General features: G+C 31.5%; 1 protein-coding gene across 2 annotated transcripts in view; it reads left to right on the top strand.

The window, feature by feature from the left end:
- The first annotated feature begins 17,254 nt into the window (after positions 1–17,254).
- LOC121120295 (FMRFamide receptor-like) overlaps positions 17,255–26,474 on the top strand; it is a 78,284-nt gene continuing 69,064 nt past the window's right edge. The window contains exon 1 of one of the 2 annotated variants that reach the window (XR_011780883.1): positions 17,255–17,455. The gene's annotated coding sequence lies outside the window, so the exon portion shown is untranslated. The remainder of the gene's footprint in view (positions 17,456–26,474) is intronic. The other variant, XM_071889535.1, reaches the window with a different exon arrangement.

The following is a 26,474-nucleotide window of genomic DNA, read 5'->3' as shown; positions in this document are numbered from 1 at the left end:
TTATGGTCCCAATGTAAAGAGTCAATATTTCTTCCAGGCCATTATTAACAATTGCAAAGGTAATAATTTACTAATCTTACTAGTAGGAGACCTTACCGTTGCCCCACATTGTGTCAACAACTCTTATGAAAATAAAATAAAAATTTGGAAAAACTTAAATGTGAATTAAATTTGATTGACGTAACAGCCTATTTTAGCCCCAGTGATAGTGTGTTATAGAGAAGAGGCCAATCAAGGTCACGAGTTGATTTAGCTCTTGCGTCAAAATTCATTCATCAAAATACTAGGTAAGCCTTCTATCGTTCTGAACCATTGTCCGATCACAAGATGATAGTTGTTAGCTTTGTACTCAAAACTTCTTCATAGCCCCTGTAACTTCTTTCGTGGTTGATTGAGTATGAAAAATGCATAAATTAAATGAAAACTAACATAGCAAATAGTTTTAATGCTTCATTTTCTGTAAAAAAGTTATGTTTTCTCCTTAACCGCACAATACATAGTAATGCTAAAAGCTCCATTTGTGAAAAATATAAGTGATGGATGATTTTAAAATTAATTGGAACGTACCTTGAACATGGATTCACTTTTTCAACGAAATAAACTTCTGAGTTTTATAAATCCTTCTGAATTGCAGATATCGCCGAGTTAGAAGCGAGGGCTAAAATAGAAAATGAAAATAATTCCCTTGGAAGGATTAAAAACCTTACCAACAAAAATAATTACTCATTCTCATTAATAAAGAGAATAGAGTTTGGGAGTAAAACTTTAAAAAACAATAGGACTTTGCAGAGGCATTTCGTAAAACCTTCCAGTAGTTAGTTGGTGGGATCAGAAGTAATTTCCCTAAAAGGAAAATGAAAAGAACCTCTGTATTCTCTAACGAGATATTATCCGAATACATTAGGAAAAACTTAAAAGACAATAAGACCTCTGGTCCAGATGGGATTAGGGGAAAGTTATGTAGGATATGCAGAGAAGAGATCGTTCTGAATATGATACAAAATGGAAAACTTTATGGAGAAGAAGGTATATCTGCCAGAAGCTGTAACTAAAGGACGAATTGTTCTAATCCCCCCAAAAAAAGGAGATAGCTTAAACCTTGACAATTGGAGGCCAATCATTGTACTAAACAAAAAATACACAATAATTTTAGGAGTTATATCAAGTCAGATTGAATCTATTTTAAATAAAAAGATAGGCCCAGAGCAAAAAGGGTTTTTAAAACGAAGAAAAATATATGACCTTTCCCAGAATATTCAGACAGCGATTAAAGCAGTGAATATGGATAAGCATGTTAGACTTATTAGTACCTATTATTTAGAAGCCTTCGATTCCCTTCTTCATTCTCACATTTTGAGATCGGGGAAAAAACTACTACATATCTGCTTTTTAAACCTTGTCAGGGTATCATCACAAGTAACGAAATGGTAACCAATTTACTTGAGCAGAAGTTGTTGCATGGTATGTAGGGTTGTACTTCACCCCTTCCCCCCCATCCCATCTCTTTGTTGCTGTAATAGAAGAGCTAAGAACGACCATGACAAATAAATATCTCGGATTCGGTGTTAGTTTAGGCTATAAATTTACCAATATTGGCGAAGGATGCCATATTAGAGGAAAAAAATTGGTTGGAGAATCATGATCACTGGAATTAAATTGCAGCACCCAAGGAGATCAAGAAATCGATTGGGTGGTAGGCTCAAATATTTTGTAGACATAATCACAAAAAACTATTCAAAATTTTTGGTTGATATAACGAAGAATCCCAACCTAGATTGGAGATATGTAATAACATCAAGTCCATACTATGGATATATTATACTTGGAGCTGCTCTTATAAATGGATAAATTGACGACTTTTTCACTTTTTTGGAAAGCGACTCTCAATTACGATTGTGGAACAATCGTGGATATTATTCATAAAAATTATGGAAATAAACTTTTTTTCAAGAGTTAACGGGACCCTGTGTCTTTGAAATGGGAGGCACTTACAAAAAATCAGCTAAGAATGCATGATATTGAAGGTCACTCTATTTTTTGTTTTACCGAGAAGTTTACTTTTCCTCTCAATAGGCATTCCAAGCTACACAATGTGCCCCTTCCTTGTGATTTGAAAATATATTTTTTTTAATTTCAGAAGAGGACTCTGCGTTGTGAATGAATAGATTAGGGAATTCAATCTATCAAGTAATTGGATACATAGGGGTGTGTCTTCAACTTCCCAAATAGCTGATGGAAGAAAATTCACTGCTCCATTTCAAATAGCCACAGGAATTCTGTTTTTCAGGACACAATGTAAAGATTGTGGTAAATTATTCAATACTATTAGACACGAATTTTCGGAATGTCCACAATTTCATATTCTGAGAACATTTATTAGTTTACACCCGAAGGGTCTGGAGGACAATAACGTTAACATAATTACGGCGTGTCATTAAAAAGTAATGAAAGTACTCATTAAGTTAGATTAATTGGGAATGCTTTATTAAATATTAAGAGCTACAAAGGAAATAATATAACTGTACGAGAACTTGTGGTTGTGGAGGATATTCGTGCTATTTTAATTTCGGCGGTGGCAAGACATAAAACATTCAAATTGAAGATCTCTTAGGGCGATTGAGGTTGCTTGGGACTGGGCCTCAGATATCCTTTATCAAACGCATTAAGAAGTTTTCATACTTTGCAGAAAACACTAAAACTTTAAAAAAAAAAAACGAGTTTAAAAGCAAATGTTTGTTTTTTTTTGTTTGTAAGCCTTAATCTGGTGAAAAAATTTTACACTATTATTCTTCTATTATATTTTTGTAAATGCGTCTTCACCAGAAAATTTTAGATAACTATAATTTGATAAATTATTTACTGTCTAAATAAAGGTTAAAGTAAAAAAAGTATTAGACTTGTTTTATTCGAACCTAAATCTCTGGAGATGATTTATATAAACAAAAATAACATCAAACTGAGGAAATTAGTGCAAGAAATCATCATACACCACAGTGAATATTTAAGATACAAAAACATTGTATCGTAAACTGTGACATCGAGATAGATTTAAATATAATTAAGAGCAAAAATTTACACATAAGGTTAGTGACACCAGGTATTTGATGAACTTCAAAAGGAAATTTCCCTTCTTATAAATTGGTGGAGATCTACAATAAAGATGCTAGTCCCATAAATCCTGAAAGTAATATCCATATTTTATTTTTTTAAATAATATTTGTAACTAATTTTAGTTAATGTTTATACATTAGTGACAGTACAACCTATTAAAAAATGAGACTTTGTTAATGCCAAATTTTATCTAGAATAGATAAAATTTTTTATAAATAAAATATATAATTAATGGGTATCCTGTAGATGTTTGCTGGCACGTCATACTTTCTCTTTCTATCTTGCGATTGGAGACAACACGACAGCAGAACCTTCTAATTCAATTATCCAAACCTTTCCCTAAATAAGAAATATCTTCGGTACGTTAAGGGCAGGGATGCGAAGTGAAGCAAAGAATATATTGACGGAGGAATAGGAGAAGGATATCGACTTTTTCGAGTTATTCAGTGAATTAGCACTTCGAAGGGTCACGAAAGTAGATTGAATGTCTCATTGGGGGGGAGCGCATACTTAAATAAAGAAAAAGAAGCATTCCAAAATAAATTAAAATTTTTTAGTATATTAAAAATTAAAAACATTGAGTATATTAAAAGATTAAAAATATTGAGTGTGTTAATAAATATATATATATTTAATAGCTAACACATTTAAGAGTTAAAAAAAATGGGTATCATTGTAAGGAACTTATATGCCATCAAATCCACTAAATCATGCAACAGAAAAAAAAAGTGGAGCATAAATGAACTTTAAAAAAAGAAAGGAAAATATCAAAGAACCTCAGATATCATAATGTCTTCAAGAATTCTATAAAAATGAGTAACATCCTTGAGACGCTTCCTCCACATAAACTCTTTGAGATGTGTCTGGAAAAGCTCTATAGATCTATTCTTTACTCCTAACCGTCTCAAGGGTATGACTCCAGAAAGGCTTTATCGTCTGAGTATGAGCTCCAGTTAATGGATACACAAAGTTATACTTATGCTTAACTGTAAAGTGTGCCATATCTAACCCATTCCCAAGGTTACGATAGGCTGCCCAATTGTCAGAAATGACACTTGTTCCGGATAAAACATTCTCTGACATAAGTGGTACCAATGTTGTCGCTGAGCAATCTTCAACTTTAACTAGGAAGCATTCCTCACTCTACCTATCAACACCTCCAAAGACATCCTGGTACCTCTTTCTATTTAGTCTTATCAAATTTAGATTAATCTATTTTTGCAAAATACCCCAATTTTTACAGAATTTTCAAGAAATTATTGAGACGGGGTATTTGGAAGCCCAACAGCAAGTAAGTTCTACTAGTTTGCAGACGCTTAAATGGCTCTTTGATTCCTTTTTTGTAATACTTTTCTACAAGAACTCTGGCATTCCAATCAATCCATATTTTTTCTCAAAAAACCATGTTTCCGAAGCCATTCGATGACGTTGTACTCGTCACATACAAAGTGTTTCGACAATTCCATGACCTCATCCTTTGAAATACAATTTCCGACTGACCAAGAGAATAGGAAATTTCTCATTCAAAATGTACCCGCAAATATTATTTTATATGTAAGGTATAACTGGATTGGCATACTCAATTACATTGGATTGATTATACAAAAAGATCTAGAAACTGCTATTTGAACATACATAGATGCAAATATACAATACGAATTCAAAAAATGGTTTAACCAACCTTTATATATTTGTATTAAGGAAAAAACGTACATAAATACAATTTTAATATTATTATAGAATTTCAATAATATTTGTATTATAAAATTTACATAATACAAAATTAAGTTTATAATTGATTATAAATTAAAATGGCTCTGACAATGTACTGACTAACTGACGGTTTATTTTCATTCTCTTACCCTCTCATCGGTGGCAAAAATTGTAGTATTAGAGTGTCATTCATTAATAACCTAATTGATATTAAAAATGATTAAATTTTGGAACTACAAAATACCATAAAACCGGTAAATATATGTACATACATTTTTTTATTATGCTGAAAGACAAAGTTGATATTGTAACTTTATGTTATGATAAAAATTTGGAGATTTTTGATTGTTTCCACCTAATTTTTCAATCATATTTATATATGATTCTTCAAAACACTTTCTCTATACTTGATTTTAGTAGAAAGTGAATACAAGAAAGCCAATTCCTTCACTTTTTGCGGTTTGCCCTTACCTGTCTTTACTAGAGATTTGATTCAAACAATCTCGAGAGAGGTCTAAAAATCAATAATAAATCATTTATCACTTTTTACAAGCAGATTATCTAACGATTTGTACAACGGAATCACAGAGTAAAATCTTAATCTCATTAAAAAAAAAAACGTTGTTAATGAACTTGCCCAATTCCAAGTAGGTTAATGCTATAAGGCTTGAAAATAACCATAACTAATCAGTCACCACTCTTTAAAGAAACACTCTCTACCACCTTTCCGTACGCAAGCTCGTTTGGTTTCGTGGTTACTTTCGATATCCCAAGAATATACCATCATTAAGAGTAATTCCTTGAATATTATAAAATTATTAAAATTCGGAAAATAAAAGCGTTGGTCTCCCACTCGGAGAAGAGTGTCCAAGGTTTGATGTTTTTAATAACTTACAGTAAATTTTGCCTTCAAATGGCAGTTTATGATTCCATGTCCAATTGGAAGACAGTTTTAATTAGTGATATCCAAATTATGTCAATAAGATTTATTTGCATTTTGGGCTCTTATTTGCATGTTTTTGCATTTTTTTAGCTATCATTTATTTATTAGCCAGTTAGCCAATACTACTACTATACTATTGATGACCTAACGGAAAAATTAAAATCTATTGACAAGAAGTTTGAGTCTCTGAATAACAAATTAGAAGGACTCACTCAAGAAAATATAATCATCCAACAAGAGAGTTGATAATAAAAAGGAGCTAGATAATCTCAAACAATGGACTGATCATGAACTACGCGATGGAGAGAGGACAATAGAAGAAAATTGATCATTTATGGCCTTTCGTCAGGAATAGAGTCGAAAGAGCTAATTGTAGAAAAGTTCAGAATTTAAAAATGTAAAATCAAATACGCTTTTCGTATAAGGAGCAAACAGAATTACCCACCCACAATTATAGTGGGGTTAGTATATGACCTGACCAAAAAACTTATAATAAGCAAAAAAATAGAAAATGTGAATGTCAAAGCATCCTTTACAAAATACCAAAGAGACACCGACCAGAACGTCTATGAAGATTGTAAAGAAAAAAGCGTGGTAAACCCAGACCTCTTTCAGCTTGTAAGGAGGTCTGGACAGCTAAGAATTATCAAAAGAAAAAACTAAAGATATTTTTCATAAACATCAGAAGCTTATTTCGCAAAATCCATACACTTCAAATGATTATTGACGACCGCCAGCCTTCATTGATCTGTATCACCGAAACTTGGCTAAATAATCATATAAACTCCGAAATCATTCTAAACAACTATTTTCTAATTTCTCGAGGGGATTGCAACTCATCGAACAAATCCAGAGGGGGTATCTACTGCCGTAATGATACAAGAGCTATTAATCTCCAGGACACTCTGGTGAATTTTTTGAACTGTATACGATTCAATTTCAAAATTTGAAATGCACTTGGATATACAAGTCCCCCGAATAATTACAAAAGTGACCTTTAACTCTCTTCTTTCATGAAGGAAATTAATAACTCAACCATAATGTGCAAGGACTTCTATATTCCTGCAGTTGACTGGAATAATCTGACATCTTATTCCAACGCAGCAAATCTACTAATCCAAGCTTTCCCTGACTCCTTTCTCCACCAATACATCAATGCATCTACACACATCAAAGAATACATATTAGATCTTGTCTTCTCTAATTCATCATGTAATATTAAGACCAAGGTCAAGAAGGAGGTGATCATTATTCCATTATTAGTGATGTTGATTACATTGTCAAGTTTAAAAAACCACACGAGTCACCCACCTACCTACACTCTAGATTTTAAAAACGCTATTACATCAATCCAAACAAGCTTGTTATCCATTGACTGGGTTTCACTCTTCTCCACCCCGAATATCTTCACGAACATGATACGAGGTGTCGAGGATATGTCGTCTATATTTCCTGATATACTTCACTCTCTTATTGATAAGTAGGTTCCCAACAAAAAAACTCATAATAATAAGGACTCTCCATGGACTAATCGGAGCATCATCTTATTAGCAGAGAAGAAAAGAAAGGCCTGGTGCCAATACAAAAAATTCCCATGTCCTCAAAACTTAGAAAAGTATAAAGTTCTACAAAATGATGTTTAGCTTCTTGTGTCTTCGAGTAGGCGTAAATCGGGCCCGATCAATATGATTTTTTACGAATTTGAGTTGGATGACGATACTCGAATGACCGATGATCAGAAGCTGAGTAATGGTATTTACTTCCATCTTACTATTCAACAAGTCGATGCAGGAGGGAGTGGTACCGTTTGACTGGAAATGCGCCAATATTATCTCAATACACAAAAAAGGAAGCCATAAGGATGTTCGTAATAACCGACCAATTTCCATCACAAGCCAGATCTCTCGACTAATGGAGAAGCTAATTAATTCTGAAGTGAGAAGTTTTTTTGACAAACACAATTTGATCTCTCCCAGACAACATGGATTCTTGTGTTACAAACCCCTTATCATTCTGGGAATATGTCACTCGATGTAGGGCCTCCTCACTGGATACATATGTCTTATACTTTGACTTTAGCAAGGCATTCGACAAGGTGCTGCATTGTGGGATCGAACACAAACTATATTGTATTGGGATTGGGGGTGAACTATTGCAGTGGATTTCATCTTGGCTCAGAAATCGAAAACAGCGAGTTCTGATAAATGACATTGAATCAGCTTCAATAGGTGTTCCATCCTCTGTACTTCAGGGTAGTGTCCTTGAACCTACCCTCTTCTCTGTCTATATTAGTGACCTGTTTGACAACCTCAGATCCAAAATATATATGTATGCTGACGACACAAAGCTTGTTTGCCGTTCAGAAGAGGAGCCCAAACATGACCTCAGAAAATTTCTGAGGTTGAGCGACCATTATAGAGTTCCTGTAAATCTTGAGAAGAGCTCCTTTATCATTTTTCGGAGCGGTGCTATTGATCTTGGAGAGATGAAAAATGTGGGTGTCTTGAAGGATCTTGGAGTGCTGACACCTTCTAATATGAAATTCAGCACTCACATTTACAATATTGTTAGAAAAGCAAACAGAGCGCTTGGGTTTTTGTAAAGGAGTTTTGAAACCAGAAATATAAAGCTGATGAAGAAGCTTGATGAAGCCTATGTTATGCCTATTTTAAACTACACTTCTCAGTTGTGGAATCTAATGTATAGAAAGGAAACCAGAGCTCTTGAAAATGTATAGAAACGCTTTATTAAGATGGTATGCGGCGATATATCCTATGAGGTTGGTTTACATCTAGTCGGGCTGTTGTCGCTTGAAAAGGGCAGGAAACTTCAGGATGTGGTTATGATGTTTAAAGTTATTAATGGACTGACTCATTTTAATATCAAGCCCAAGGTATGTAGGGGCTTCCCTCCAACATAGCTTTTTTAATCGAATTATGAGGATATGGAACAGCCTTCCCGAAGAGGTTACAAGAAGGTCTTCACTTTGCGGTTTTAAGAAACTTTTAAAAAATAATCCACACCACATTATATCATTTCATTTTACCATATTGTTTAATTAGATTTGATCATATTGTTTTATTATACTTTATCATAATGTTTTATCATATTTTATCATGAGTCGATAATATTGGGCTTTTTTTAGCACTAGTCGAAACCAACCAAATAAATAAATAAATAAGATTAAGTAGGACTTGAGATCAATTTATGCTGTAGTAACACATGTACCCCTTTGTGTGGTCGTGTTCTTTGCCGTATGTACCTATGTATATTTTTGTAATGTATACATATCTTTACTATTTTATAATGTATGTATGTACTATGATTAACAGCAATAAATTCATAACTAACTTTACTTTATGATTAATAATGTTATATCGTAAAATTGTTAAATATTATAATAATTTAGTTCTTTTTAATTGCAAAGTTGTTATTGCCTAGAATAATATTTAATATTATGAAGTATCCCAAAAATCCCTTACACAGTTATTTTTCCATTGAAGAAAGTATAATTTTTTTAAAATAAAAATATATGTAAAATTAATTAATATTATTTTATTTCAAAATTATTTAATATTATTTTATTTCAAATTATTTAATATTATTTAATTTCAAAATCATTTAATATTATTTAATTTCAAAATTATTTAATATTTCCATAATATCTTTTAAATGGGAAATAAATTGATTAAATATTATTTAATCACTGATAATTTATGTAAAAATATATGGAGTTACGACAAGAATTATAGATTTTTGGTGTGCCGTCTTTGTAATTACAGAACTATTGTCTTGAAGATGTTCAAAGTAGAACAACACCGTAAAATCCACATTCACGAAAGGAATTTGTAACTTCATACAAGTCATATAATTAATTCCAATTCTGAACATTTCAATTTTACTGCAGATATAACCAAAATGCTTATCTCTTGCAATATTCCGCTCCATATCGTTAATCATCCAAATTTTCTTAAGTTAATTGAAGAATACACTGGAAAAGTAATTCCTTCTCGCTTCTCCATCACCAAGTCAATGGATTCTCAAATTAAAGTATTGTTGACCAAGATTTAAAAAAAATTGAGGGAAAGGATATAGTTTTTGCATTAGACCGAACTACAGACACTCAATAGTGGTCCATGACTGCAGTGTTGGTTGTTCCTTTGTATGGTTATTTTTTGGATCGTCCCTATTTCATTAATTTGGAAGGTATCCAATGATTACAAGTGTTGCTGTAAAAAGTATAAACAACGTTTGCGTCTCCGATTTCAGAGACGAAAGACTGAATGTTTTCATTACCAGTTAAATAAAAGCAGACGAAAATACCAAAAAAATATTTTTCAATTATGTTGCATATCACTTGTTTTGCTCTGAAGTTAATATATTTTTTAAATTCAGGTGATCTAAAACAATTGACTACTACGCCAAGTACTTTAATTCATTTAAAGGGTATATTAATGTTAAGTATGGAAACAATGATGCAATCTATAAAAAAAAGAAGATGTTTTGAAGAATAATCTACTTTTGTCAGAAATAATGTTTATTCAAAATAATTTAAATCCAATCCATGTAACCAATAAAACTTTGAAAAATAAATTATTGCTACTCCCAAGTATAACTATTGTAGAAAATCTATGCCAGATATTACACTCCAACCTTTCAAAAATGATATCTGTAGGCGATAGTGATACATCAAATTTAGAAAATTTGCTCCATAAACCATCAATCACGATACCGAGTCTTTAAACTCCAAAACACTTCTATCGTTAAATTTAATTCCGAGACTGTTTTTAGCACGATGTCGTACATAAATGTACCTAATATATCCCGTCTGTCGAAGGCTCAAGTCAAGAATATGATAATGAAATTGAACATTGGTATTTATTATGAAGATAATGAATGACTCCATAAGTTCTAAATATAATAATATTAATAAATAATTAGAAAATTGTTACTTTAGTTTTAAATAATACATAACTTCATCCATCATTTTATAACGGTTCCAATACAAAATTTAACTACTTAAAAATATAAGAAATTAAACGCTATTACTAACTAAGAAAGTGATAATAATATTTTTATGATTTATGTTATCATTTGACTATTTTCATAAATCAATTTTCCATTTTATTATCATAATATCCTTCACGTGATAATCCATCAAACAGGACCTTTTACAGTACATGTATGTCCGACATCACACAGAAAATTCTCTCCGAATCAAAGTTAACAATATCAGTGTTTTTGTATTTAAAAAAAAATCCATATCGTGGCTGCTGGTTTTAGGTGCCTTTGACTTGTTGATGGGAGTGGAATATTGCAAGAGATAAGATCACTTTATTGTTCTAAATAAACCTAATTTTATTGGTACCCAAAAAACTCATTACAAAAATACACAAGCATGTATAATCACGCAAAAAACAATATTAAATACCCTATTTCGAACACAAGAAGCACAATGAATTATTGAGATACACCACAATTTCCAAAAACAAATGGCAAAAAAAAAAAAGAAAAAAGAAGTACCTTTTTTGGGGAAATAAACAACTTTATATTTTCTCAGACTTTCGTATTACCTCACAGAAAGCTGGGTTCAGGTTAATTCTATTGACAGAATATAATATTTATTTGGCTGAAAAAAATCATGAAAAGCGAAGACGTTTGTGCAAATATAATCAAATACGCACTCAATAGATTAACTGAACTTGGTTTCTACGTCAAAGTATTTTATAAACCTAAAGAATTACTTAAAGTCATAGATACTTTCTGTAATTATTTATATAAAATGACGGTTGTCTCGGGAAAGTTAAATCGTTGGTACTCTCATTGCATTGGGTCCTCATGAGCCACATAAACATAACCCTCGTCTTAGAATTGTCCATGAATATTTTTAAGAACATACACTAAAATCAACAGACAAGCTCAATATGTTAATAATTAACATTGATGATTGGATTCATAAAAAAACGAAGAAGATCAAGGGCTAACTCTGAGAGTGAGAAGTCAAAGCAGCTAAGATCCAACATCAAAAACTATGAAAAATTGTGAACAACTAAAATGATAGAGGCGAATCAAAATTGGTTGTGTTCCAATCTAAAGATGATTTCTCTGTTGAAATTCTTGAAGTCTTTATATATTTCCCGAGATTGTCTGTCTTTATTAAAATCCGAAAAACTGACGGATGGCATTTAATTAACAGTCTTAAACAATTTTGGCTGTATTTGCCCCAAGTATTTCATCTTATCCATTTTTTACTCATCCAATTCACTCAACTTTATCAACGTGGCCAACAAAATGTTGAATTACCTCTGTTGCAACGATACCTCTCACTTTGGAGACTATTATTTCTTACGAGATAAACCCATTCATATCTTATGAATCTGTTATGATCCTGGTATCTCATTCACAAGGAAGGTGTACACCACACTACTCCCCTATGAGGTATAGTAGTTTTTTCCTTAGATGAATTCTCTCCCCCCCATCGTTCCTCGTGGAATTCTGATTCTGAATTCGAACATCTCTTGAAAGGGGGATATTTAAGATAGAAGTATCTTACTTTGATTGACTTGATCTTCCTTTTACGAGGAATGACGTCATGAAATTGGAAATAATATGATGATAATGTTGACTATTTGCTAGTAAACCCTAATAACAGATGGGATCACTTAAAAAATACAAAATGGAACAAAATCCTTGGAAATGCATATTTTTTTAATAATCTTTTTTTATAAATTATACATTGAATATTTATTTATAATATAATCTATGATATTCCTCCGTACTATGTGTTATGAATAAGTTGTAAGTCTATACAGAAGAATGCCGTTTTCATCATTTTTCAGCCTAAAAATGTAAATATATCGAGTTCAGAACAAGGTGAAGAATCAATAAAAACACTTTTGAATCTTAAAAAAAATGTTTTAGATAAGTTTTATTATTCCTACTTTTAATTTGGGGATTGTTTTAAGGTTAAAAAATGACTCTGAACGACAATAGTACCGAATTACTATAATCTCACATATTTCAGAATTCAGATGAATGAAAAAAAAACTGAAAAACCTTAGATTCTGCGCTCATTGATAAATTGGGTTATTGTCTTCAATTCATTTGTACAAAATCCCCCCCCCCCCTTAACTAACTGTTTCCCTCGGTTATCGATCCTTCTGCTCAGCAATATTATAAATCAAGGATAAAATATATTGAATCAATGTTATATTTCACTGATCCAAGTATTTTTTATCGTAGTGGATACGTTTTACTTCCACATCAAATTTTTCATTAGCTTGATAGATGATAACTCAGAATTGGTAAAATGCAAGCTCGTCTTTAACAAAATAGAGGGATGAGAAATCCTACTCAATAAAACCTTTTCTCATCTTTCGAACACAAAATTGATATTTCTTATAAGCTAAATTTTTGAAATATAATAGACGGAATCAATAAAAAAAAAATAAGATAACGGAGTATTTATAAATAGTGAAACTAATGTTATTTTTGTATATAATTAATCCCAAAACAATTGTATTATTATTTTTTTACACTGTAACTTTTTTCTTCAGTAACACCATTTATATTAATGAACTCTTATGGAAAATATTTATTTATTATCTGTAATGAATTAATTTGTGTGGAGATCCCACATTTTCATTATTGTAATATTCCAATATGGTGACTAGCAATTTAGTTATTTAGGAGAGGATTCCCGCCTTAATAAGTTTTAGAATTGTAATGGTATTAAAACATTCTTGTAGATGTTTGCATAGTGAGGTCTCAAAATTAGAAAATTTTAAAAGACGATTTCACTTCTACATATTTCTATTTTTGTACCATTTTTATGGCAAACTTTTGGAGCAAAAGTTGGTAATTCAATAATTTTCTATACTTTCTATTCAATGTCCCCCCCCCCTTCTGAGTGAGGGCTTCAAAACGGGGACGAACAGAAGCTCAGCTGGACTTGATGAATGAAGTCTGAGGGCAAGTTGTTCCACTCTTCCGTAATAAGGCTCTTCAGAGCATCGAACTTCGGGTGAGATGTTTTGTTTGTTTTATTGTCCAAGACGCACCAAACAGCCAAATCCAGGGGTTCACTTCGGTGGGGACGAAGGTCAGAAGTCTGCCGGCCAGAAGGTGGCCATGCTCTCCCTCCAGAAATGCTGCACCTTCTCAGCGGTGTGTGCCGGGCGCCGTCTTGGGTAAACACGTAGTTGCCCCTGGGCAATTGTCTCTTCAACTATAACAAGACATGGTACCTGAGGACCTTGTAGTAAAGGTGTGAGTTGACTTTCTCATTGGTCTTCATAAAATAAGGAGGCATCTTCCTGCCGCCGGACGCTATGACGCTGAGGACTTATACCTGAGCTCGATGTTTGGTCCTGAAGATTTCCTTAATCTGAGCTCTTGATTCAGCCGAGAATCAATATTTCTCATATCCAGAACAGCGTCCACTTTGAAGATCCTCTTGTCAGAGATCGACTTGTGTACGGAGGAGATCGCACAACCTCTTCTCTTTTGCTTGTTGCTCGGACATTTTTGATCGCAAAAAAACAAAACAAACATCAAATTGTAGCTGTTTTAAATGACGCCAAGTACAATATTTTTGACTTTTATAACTTTGGCTAGACTCCCTCGAAGAGGATTCTAATTTTCGAGTCCTCACTCTATAATTATCCAAGTGTGTGACTTGACAGATTTAGGACTCGAATTTGAAATTCCTTATTTGGGACTTTATCTTGATTTTGAATTTCAAGTCGGACTCAGACTCGCCCTGAAATTGCAGCAAATTCACAGCCCGAATTACAAGGATATGTCTATCTTGGAGGGGGAGTGGGGGAGGGGCATAATCACACCAGATGAGTTACAAATCTTTGAAATATTTACTATACTTGTTTTAAAAATAAATACACTAGTTTTTTCACAAGTTTTGAATCACCTAAATGTTATTTACAGGATATAAGTTATTTGAATCTACAATTAAGATTTATGTGTTTAAATTTTTTTCTCTTACTTTGTAAAAGACACCCTTGAAAGTTTTTTCCTTCGTTGGCTTATTCCTTGATCTTTAAATATACATATATTTGTGTTTTTAAGTAAAAAAATTTATAGTAAAAACAAAAACTTTATATTCCCAAAAAGTTTATGCAGGAAAAGAAACCAAATCCTTACATTACAATATTTGATCTACATTAAATAAATTTGATCTTAGTTAGCACTAGACTTAGGATTTGTGAGCGATCAATAAATCTCTTAGAAAATTGTAAACTTTTCTTTACCGGTATGAAGTAAATTGAGAAAAAATGGATTCTAATTAGATTACACAACAGCTTTAATAACCTTTTGAGGATATTTCTGGAAAGCCACTTAAAATCAAAAAATCTCTCTTCTCAGAAGGAAAACTATGAATATGATAAAATCAGGGTTATTAATGTATATTAGACATTTAAGGAAGTCAGATTTCGACAACAGCAAATTGAGAGGAAGGAATTTTTTTGCACAAATTGGACTGTTTAATCATCATTTTTGAATCTTGAAACAAAGGAGGAATCCTTTGCACTAAATTTTCCCCAAGTCTGACTGTCCGTTGTACAATCTAACTTGAATCGTGCAGAAATGATATATTAATAAATTTTCCAATTAAGTAGCTTCTGATTTCATGATGTCTAGACTCTTTGAATTAAATTAAATGATGAACTTAATGAAGATCAAAAATGAAGAGCAATTATAAAAAAGAAGGGGAAATACTTCAAAGATAAATAACTTTAATAATTAACAAAAATCCTGAACTTCCATTTCTACATAAGGTTAATGAGGAGGTGGACGTTCGATACCGGAACCATGAATGGATTCCTTATATTAGTTTTGGGTGCATATTCACAAATTTTCCTTGGAGATCCACCAAGTTTTTTTATTTGCTCCGCAAATATCGTGCAAAAACTTGAAGATTTAGTAGTACTTGACAGAATTGCATATCTAATATTATGATTTGTAAGGGATTCCAAGGCAATGGTCGACGGAATCAATTGACCATGTGGGAGTGGATGTTTTATTTAAGTCCTTGATCATATTCTCCCTAGAGTTGGAAATTCTCTCACACTAGGGATGAACCCCCCGCTCCATAGCTGTCCCACTGACGTCAATCCTTTATATCATTATTTATTTTTTCAAATGAATGATTAGTATTGTATTTTAATCTTTATTGGCAAAATAAATAACTTTTGTCTCCTTTCAAACTTTTAACTAGATATACTACCTAAAAATGACATATTGGGAAAAATTTTCATAGGATATTTTTTATCATATTCCAACTTTTCCAATCTAGTTATAATCGAAATTTAAAAAAAGTTAATAAAACACCACCTAATGTACAATAGCTATTAATTCATATTTGGCTCAATAAATCGACACCATTTTAAGAATAATACAAGGACAGACAGTTCTCTGAATGCTAAAGTAAAGAGAATCAACCTAGCCCAGGTAAAGGGCACGAGTAACTCTGATGCTTTTAGTGACACATATTAATGGATGAAGGAGTTTTCCACTCTCCCTATCTTCGATCTTGCAAAACCATTACCAAGAAGAAGTATATGGAAAGATATGCGAAAAAAAAGTTTGATAGATAGATGTACACTAGGAAGGATTGCTCCTCTGCCATCTCCATTATGCAGGGTTACCTTGATTTCAAGCTATTCTACAAAAAAAAAAAAAAAAAAAAAAAAAAAAATGTAGGGAATTTTTTTAATGTTCCTTTAATTGTTCAGATGGAATTGCACTGATTAAGTATAATTAAACATTGCAGAATTAAAATTACTAAATCTGCAATCCCAAAGGAGACATTTATCGGAAATTATACGGTACCTTGTAAGTTGGAAGTAAATTCTATAGACTCATGTTTTTAGTCTATTTAAACTAAACTAAAAAAAATAGTTTCCCTCTAGTCCGGTTCTCATTAATTTTGTCATTCCAGGATTGGTCGTTATCAGTCATTTATACACTGTCTGATATTATTATTTATATACCTATTTATACATATAAGTAGTCATATGATTGTATCGATAATTTTTGAGAGCTAAGCTTTCCAAATGATGAAAGATAGCAACGCATATCCTGCTTATCATTTATTTTTTCCGTCCCTTTTATTCTTTTCAATTCTAGCAAGAAGTGAAGAAAATATTAAAAAAAGTAACTATGGGACATTTGAATGGGAACAAATATCTAAATGATTAGAAAAAAGACTGAAAGAGTTGGAGAATAGAATAATTAGGAATGCCAACCCGATATAATAGTAGGTTTTTCACCATTTTAGTCCAACTCTGTCTAAAGTTGGTCATACTCAAAATGCTTTTTCGAAAAAAATATTATTAATTTTGTATTTCTACTCTGCAAATACTTTTTCATACGTTGAATAGCAATGAGCGTAGCTCTTTCCTTTATTTTCAAAGGAGAGAAATATATTTTAAGGGCTACTAGTAAAAAAAAAAAAAAAAAAAAAATATCATCCATCGTGTGGCCTAATGACGGAATAAAAGAGAAACGTTCATCTCAGTTTATAAGTTTATTCTCTTAAAGCTTAAAATGTTAATTTAATAGCAGTCATATTATTTGTAATATATTCTCAGAGTGTACAACACAATTGTTTAAGCAAAATTGGTTCTACTCGTCTCCTTAAAGGAAAAATCTATTAGATTATTCGTACAGGTAATTAATGTTTTATTTATTCATATTAAAAATAAATTCAGGATTATTTGCTTTATAAAAGATTCTATAAACCGACACTTTAAAAATTATGCCAAACTCCCACGTAAATAATTATATTTTGGTACGTTAACAATATCCAGCTAATTGTGGAGTTTATTTTTAACTTTTAATGAATTTTTTTAATTTAACCTAAAGCAATATAATTTAATCAAATGAAAAGTTTTTTAGCTAACAAAAGGAAATATTTATGTGAGTTGAATATTAAACGTTATCAAAGCCATATTGTGTCTATGTTTTACATATATACCCGTGACTACAAGTATAATACCTCTGACAAAATAATAAAGGATGTTAAATCTATAATTATTATCTAAAAAAGTTAATGCACGTTGTTAAATACTTCATTATTTAGCAACTACAATATACAATTTCCTTCAAATGTATTTATTAAATTAAAAAAAACAACAAAAGCATGTGGAATAAAGAGTAAAAATAGTTGTAATTTTTTCTTAGACATTTTTCTGGTTTTTATAGAACAATAATCATTTAATGTTCTTTATGTCTAATGTCTACCAAATGTTACAATCAATTTATTAAAAAGCAAATTTGGTGATTATGTTATTTCGAGAAATGTGTCAATAGTTTTTCTGCCTCGGTCATAGAATTAAACGCCTTTACATTGTCTTCTTTGAAGTCATCCCCCCCCCATGTAAATTTTTTTCCTTCAACTTATGAAGCATAAGTATTTTTTAAATATATTTTTTTTGAGCATCAAAATACCATTCTAATATCATAAATCAACACCGGCCCTCAGGCTGTACAGGTGAAGTGTTGGCCCAAAATAGAATTGAAATTCTACCACAACCGTGTTTGGAGGTACCAATTAACCTTTCTAATATTCTGTCATACACCCCAACCCAGAGGTTGTGGAGGTTAATATTTCTTCGTCGCCCCTGCCTGAGCAACGATAAATCCTCATAATGTCACAAAATACACCTCACCTTACAGGTTATGCAGGTGAAGCACTGGGCCTCAAGAAAACACATGGATGGATTTTGCTGAAAATTTTCATGTATATTCTTAAGGCGCCTGAAACGGTTCTGCTAACAATTTTTTTGGTGTTTCAAGGTCATGGTGGCCTTAAAATAGCATTTTTTTTATTTTTTAAATTCACATGTTGTACAATCTGAATGTTGGGATATATTTTGGATACTAGAAGGGATCTTTGATGTTCAAAGAAATGGTAGTTGAATAATTTAATCTGCCTTAGGGACCAGCAGCCCACTACCCGTGGGCGGGATACTATTCTAGCATATTATAAGGGGTTTTTGGTGCTTAGAAATACAACAGCGGTGCAATTTAAGCTGCCTTGATATCTAGTACTTCACCTGCACAACCTGGGCCTCGGGGTGTATATTATGATATATTGAAGATTCCTTGATGTTCAAGGAAGCGGCGGCGAAGAAATATATTACTTTACTTGGGCCCAGCAGTTCAACAGCACAACCCATGGGTGGGATGTATTATAACAAACTAGCATAGGCTTTAATTAGTAATGACTTTTCTATTTATGCTACTTTTACCAAGCCATTATGCATACATTTATTATTACTATTGGAAAGTAAAAAAAAAAAACGTTTCAAAAGTGGATAATACAATCAGTGTATACCCGAAAGACTGTAACAAATGTTAAAACTTATATGAATCATATAAATTTTGGGATCTCTCTATAAAATTTTTGATATAAATAAGTGAGCAATTGTGAACAAAGTTTGTAAAAGCAATTTTTGTGTTCCTTCATTGACAAGCTTGGAAAACAAACGCAAGCTTCACTACTTCGGGAAGAGAAATCTAGAAATTTTGTAGGCCATAAAGTTCATAAAAATTTACAGAACCTTCATAAAACGTACCTTAGACAGTTACAAGGAGACAAATAGTGTCAAATATCGTCCTAGAAATGATCGACCACGAACAACAAAGGACTTCAAAGAACATAAAAATAATATGAGATAGGATTCAGATTATTTAAAGAGGGCCATCGTAAAATGGTCATCGAGCTAGGCATGGGCCACACAACAATTAAAAGCTTATGAACAAGAACTTGAAGATATTACCTTACCTTCATCTGAAAATACAGAGTATAAGAAGAAAGACAACAGAAGTAAGAAACTTCTCAGTTTGGTGAAGTAGATTATGTCTCCCAACATTATTTTAGTGATAAGAAAGCTTTTATTGTTGAGGCTAATTGAATTCTCTTAAATGATCGAGTTATAACTATAAAATGATATTATACGCCCTGTAGATTCAATTGGACGCAAAAACCATAGTCAGTGATGGTATGGGGAGCCGTCAGCAGATCTGGTGAGGCATTTTTAGTCATTGTATCCTCTGGAATCAAAATTAACAGCTTAAAGTACGTATTCCCCATCCTGAAAAAAGGTCTTCTTTCATGGGTAAATTCCCACTTCAAGAAGATACTTAGGCCTTTCAATAAGATTGCATAGAAAAACATTGTTCTAGTTACTACTATAAGCACATAGTACAAAAAGAGGATTGAGATGGCAGCTCTTCTCTGTGCTGGATAGTCCCACAAGCCATCGGGCCTCAAGGAAGCCTATTTACAATATCTTCCATACATAGACACATTGTAAATCGTCATTCTTCTGGCACTGTGTGTTCATAGTGGCAACTAAGACAAAATTTTTTTAGCAATTAACAGCTAATTGTCTGTTTTACAATATTAATATGAAAATTGTAAAAAAAAAAAAAAATAGTAGATGTCCTTTATACGTTCCCACACCGTTGAACCTAGGAGGATAAAATTTTGCATGGGTCCTTCTTTTGAGTTTACCAAAAAGAGATTGGCGTTTCAAAAAACAACTATACGAATAACTACGTTTTCTAAACTTATTCAAAATCAAAAAAGTTATGGGCAAAAAAAGAAATAAGTGAAAATTGCAATTTCTTTTATTTCAGGTCCAAAAAAATGAACTTCTAATGGAATATGGGACTAGTAAATAGAATTAATTTTGTAGAAATTTTTCTGGAGATTAGTTTGCATATAAATTTACCATATAAAAAGTGATGTTTAACTGAAATATCTGTCATTTTCTGAATAATTTTTCAATTTTTAATCAAACATCAATATTTATTTATTTTTTTCGACGAAATTATTCTTCATAACTTTTTGTTTTTGAAAGTACGCAAATTTTTGGTAGGTTTGTGCTTCTTTTACAATTCCAATAAATGCTATTAGCTATATTTTTTTTGCAAAATTAGTGTAAAAAAGTGTTTTACAATTATCTTCGCGAATTTCGATTTGGGAATTTTTTTTTTTTTTTTTTTTTGAGGGGGAGTTGCTATGATGAGACTTGTAGGTTACCTTATTTAATCGGATTGATATTGGGTGAATAATCCAAGAGAATTAAAATTATCAGAATCTTTTTCGACAACAACAAAACATTCATATTATAATTGAAGTATTTTCTGAATATCTTTTTAGTTTTCTCAATTAATTTGACCATTTTCAATGTAATTTCCTTCTCCTTCCTTAACCCAAGCAACGTCTGGTAATCCTTTCCTGGTGTTATATATTATTATTTAATGAAAGCTGAGAACCTAAGCTTAACGTTAATTACGAAAACTTTTTCATTTAATTAACTAAACTTATTAAAATTATTATTTCCATAAAGAAATAGATGGATATACTTAAATATTCTATTATAAAAATTTATGTTTAGAAAAATTTATCGTAATGAAAGCAAAGAAATGTGTCTTTAAAAAATAAAAACTACAAATATATGACTTGCTTTTCATTCATTAAAATATCGAAGATCATTAAAATACAAAAAGGGCAAATTTAAATAATGAAACATTAAAACTATTAATACGAATATAAAATATACATTGTTGGAATTTTAAATCCAGAAAATTTAAGGAGAATGAATATTACAATTTATTTGCCAAAATTAATTTAGCAGTTTACAAATCTTTTGCTCTTATATGACGGGGTTTATTATAGGAAAGTCAATCACTCAAAGCAAGACCCTCCAGCTACAACTACAGCCTCCAGCCTGGCAGGGCTTGATGAGAAACTCCTTGTCTATGCTGGCCACAGCCTCAACCATGAACCACCACTAGGAGTAAACAGTGTTATGTGCACGCTAATTGGACACTCACTCCAAGACACCCCACGATGGTGGTCCAAAGGGTTCAGATCTGGCCAGTAGTAAGTCACATTTAATTTACACAAAGCCAAAGGTTTTAAAATTGTTTTTTTATTTTTAATGAATAAATAAGCGCCCAATTAATCGATTCTGACAAACTGTATGACACCGGGTCTGTTAATATTAATTTAAACTCTCTTGCATCTTTATCTATGGAGTTTTTTGTATCCTACGGCGTGCACCCTGTAGAAACGCACACAATACCCACTTACGGCGTTCTTATTCTGAAGCATCTCAAGGATTTCGTATTTTATATAATACAATTTAGTCAGCTGAATCGGATGACCACGATTTCATTAACATAGTGAAAAGGGTTGCTAATATTTTGAGGTCTAAACTTGTCCTGGATGTAAAATCCTACCTTGTAAATGTTCATCTTTCGGACGTAGAGTAAATTGGATTCTTGATGGATAATTTATGATAAAAAATATAATTTGCTATAAAATGTCTATTTTAATATCTCAACGAACTAATCAGTTTTTCTATGCTACTTAAAGGATGCTGTCTCTTAGATAATCAATAATGGTTATTAGGGATTATTTAGTGATCCTAGTACGATGATGACGTAACTGGATGATATCTTTGATGATGAAATTAAGTAAACATTGTTCTATGGAATAGCTATTGCGTCCCATTTGGACACGTCCTTAAGATGTAACCGATTACGGGCAATAATTATTTCTGGTTAATTAAAACCCATTTTTGGATAAATAATATATATATGAGTGACTCAAATAAGAGAATATAAGACATAAAATAGTTGAGGGAAAAAAGGATTATTATTACTTCGGATCTTTTAGCTGCCCATGATCGAACGAAAGTTCCCCTCCCCCCCAAAAAAAAAAACCAGGTCTTCTATTATTAGAAGCAGCTAAAAGTATGAGCCAAAATGTGGAAAACCTTTCATTTCTATAAGAAAAAATTTGTCAAAACAGGGCAAAGTAAAGACTGAAAAAATATAGAGTATCAAAGCAAATTTTAGTCCTGAATTTCCTCTCCGCATACGAAAAAATGATTCCGAACCTTACTTGAACCGAAAAATTGATGGATTACCTGTGATAGTTTAAGGAAAAAGAATTTCTAAACTATTATCGGTGGATAATTTTTTATATGGGATAGGAGAGGAACAGGCGATTGCTGTATTTAAAGCAATTAAATAATGGGATGTTAGACACAATATCAAAGAATAATGTGTTTTGACACTACAAGTTTAAATACCGGCAAGAATAATGAAACTTGTGTTGAAAAGGTACTTTTACTATTTGCTTGTAGACACCATATAATGGAATTAGTTATTGGAACTGTTTCTCGTAAGTGTATAGGTGCCACATCGTTAGGAGTTGTTCCGTTGTTGAAAAGATTTAAAGAAAATTGGTCATAAATCAACTAAACTAACTATAAACCCGGAAGTGTAGATGAAGAGGTGGCCAGTCTTTTGGAAGGCATACCAGATAGTATTATTGAATTTGCAAAAGATAATCTTGAAGAAATATATTCAAGAGACGAAAATAGAGCATTATTAGAAGTGTTAATTAATTACAACATTTCCAAAAAAAAACTATATTGAGACATCAGAAAAAGTTGCTTCGCTCCACATATGTGACACTCATCACATAATATAGTGGATTAATAATAAATGACGAGTCACAAATTCAATGTCTTCTATAAATCCTGGAAGACCATCGAAGGATCTACCCCAACACCAACAAGAAAATACTGACCAAAAGTCATTAGTATTTGATTAAAATTTACAATAAGAAATTATAAATTTTTTATATCTATGATATAATAAGAAAATATAAATATACTGTTTTGAAAATAAATTTACTTAACAAATGAAATAATTTGAACTGAATAAATCTTGTGTCTAAATATTTAAATATAAATAAAGTAGGTGCTTGCTCATTAATTTGATGTATCATCAAAAAAAAAAATATTTTTTTGTTAAACTTAGGCAAAAGTTGCGTAAACAAAAGAGAAGAACTGATTATTTTTTTTGAACACTTTAATTACCAAGTTTCTAGGATAAATATTAACGAAAATGGAGCTTCAAGGAAATAAGTGGCTTGTTTAGTCCGTGCCAGATTTTGCAGTTCTAATATTGTAAAGACACTTAATGTCAATAGAACCACCGTTTGGAGGGCCAGGGTTAAGATTAAAAATGATGAAGACATTAGTGATTGGTATAGAAGGGTAAGGCGATCAAATGAAACCCTGAAAATGCAAAAAAAAAATTATTCTTTTGAAAAATCGGAAGAAGAAGATGACGGACTTAAAGAAGAAGCAGTCGGCGAGCCGTTCCACGGTATTTAATGCCGTAAAAAAGAAGGTGACAAGTCTTTCCGGCATGTTTAACATGCTCACTCAACAAAAATTACGATGTGATAGGTGCAAAAAGCTTTACAATGACCTGAGGTATCATAGAAACCGAATTGTATTCTTGTGCGACGAGAATACATTTACAGTTGATCCCGTGTACAATAGGCAAAATGATCGGATATTATGTTTTGAGGAAGTCAACTGTAACCTCCGCGAAGTGTCCACTACCAAACATCCGGCCTTAGTAATGATGATCGGCATTGTTTCATCTAAAGTTCAAAAGATAAAGCCAATTTTTTCCACGTTGGATACAGAGTGACTTTCAAGGATTACTTAATATTTTGGAAACAAAAGTACTTCCCTAGATTTGCAAGATCACAATGCAATCGAAGAAAGCCGATTATTGCTTTCAACAGGACGGGGCTCCTGCACATATGGTAAAAATAATGCAGAATTGGATGGCAAAAAAAAAGAAGTCCTGGACGAAGGAATTCTATTCACCTGAGAGCACCGACTTGACTCCTATTGATTTGAGCATCTGGTGGTGAATTGAAAGCAAGGCCTTTATACAACGTCACAGTAGTATTGAGTCTTTGTCGACACTCCTTCTCAGCCGATTGTTTAATGTCGAATGTGCAAAGTGTTCTGGGGTCGCGTGGAACGGGTGATTGAGGCTGAAGGTGCTCAAATTTATGAATGATGTTCTCTAATGAGTAACACCAAAACATGTTAGAATAAAACAAAATTCTCTAGAATGTCATTTCAAGCCATTTCGTGTAATTAATTGTTCAATATTAATTACTTTCCAAGATGTTCTGACGGCCCAGTATGCACTTGTTACATTTAAAAACGCTATCAGGAAATATCAAGCTAATTTTTTTTTTTTCAATTATATTCTAATTTCTTGCTTTAAAAAATGAAATATCTAAGAAACTGTCTTTAACATTTTGTTTACAGTAAGATATTTCCTATGAAAACAATATATTCTTTAAATCACAGTGCTTACTTTGTTAGTGAGAGGTCAATTTTTGAAACCCTTAATTTCAAAATAAAATATAACTCTCGATTCCAGCTAGACTCTTATGTAATGGGATGCCCAAGTCAATAATTTATACTTTCCTTCTCTATAAAATATTGAGCTTTAGACAACAGATTAACAAAAAAAGAATTCATAATAATTTCATGTAGATTATAAAATTAATAATTATATGTAGTAGTAAATTTATAAGCCTCTCGCCTATAATGGGTTAAAACGGGACTAACGTCAAAAGATTAACCTTGTATGTCAGGAAATTAATACTTTGAAACTGGATATGATCACTTGTTGCAGTAACAGGCTTCAATCAGTTGATAATTTCACCGTATTTAATTGAAAGGTATAAAAATGATAAATTCATGCGTTTCGTTGATAGAGAAAATAATATCATATCAAATTCTGTGCAAAAGAATAACATAATTACTTAATTTAAGCTACAATTTCTAATCATCGAAATTTGTATATCTATATGGATATGTCTCTTATTAACAAAGTTAAAAATAAAAGACATAGAAACTAAATTCCAACTTACTAAATCCACCTGAAATTGATAGTAAAATCACTGTCATATTCGAAGGAGCAAGATGGACTGTCAAAATATAAGTGAATTTATACTGTAATTTAACATATGCTTGAATAAATATAATGAGTTTGTTGACAAGTTAGGGCCAAACGGGTCAGACTAAGAAGGATTGACATAATTGAAAGTATTAGAAGTGCTATTTAACTGAATGCGAAAGGAAATAAACAGAGGAACAATTATACAAAGAGACCTATGGAATAAAATGAAACTCAAAATGAATACTATTGATGACATGTTAAATCCAAATTACAATGTTGTATCATTAAAAAGTAGTGCTTAGATTATTCTAAAATATTCCAATTGTTTAATATTCTAAATAATAATTGAAAAATACCATTTTGCTATCAGGGGCGTCAACAGGACTATATATATACAATTTTTTTGGTGGGTAGGAAAAATAAAAATTTAAAAAAAATTAAATTTCTAATATAATATTTACTGAAAAAAAATTGACTACTAAAATTTAAAATATTAATTTAAAAAAAAACTAAAATATACCATTTTATGTTGACATGTTTTTCAAAAATCCACAAGTGTTCGCAGTGAATAATTTTTGTTTTGTTGGAAAAATATTTAAAAAATCTCCAGCTGTTTAAAAAAATTTATTTTGGCAAAAATTTAAAAAAATTAAATTTCCAATATAATATTTTTTAAAAAATATATAAATATCAAATATTTGCTAACAAATTTCAAAAATACATAATTATTAACAGAAAATTATTTTTTTTGGAACAAAATTTTCAAAATTATATTTCTAATATAATATTTTTGAAAACAAAATTCAAATATAAAATATTTCAAAATACTTAATTATAAACAGAAAATTATTTTTTTTTGAAAGAAATTTTAAAAATT

This window comes from Lepeophtheirus salmonis, chromosome 6 (assembly GCF_016086655.4).
Source record: "Lepeophtheirus salmonis chromosome 6, UVic_Lsal_1.4, whole genome shotgun sequence".
NCBI lineage: Eukaryota > Metazoa > Arthropoda > Copepoda > Siphonostomatoida > Caligidae > Lepeophtheirus > Lepeophtheirus salmonis.
This window is presented reverse-complemented; position numbering and strand designations above follow the sequence as displayed.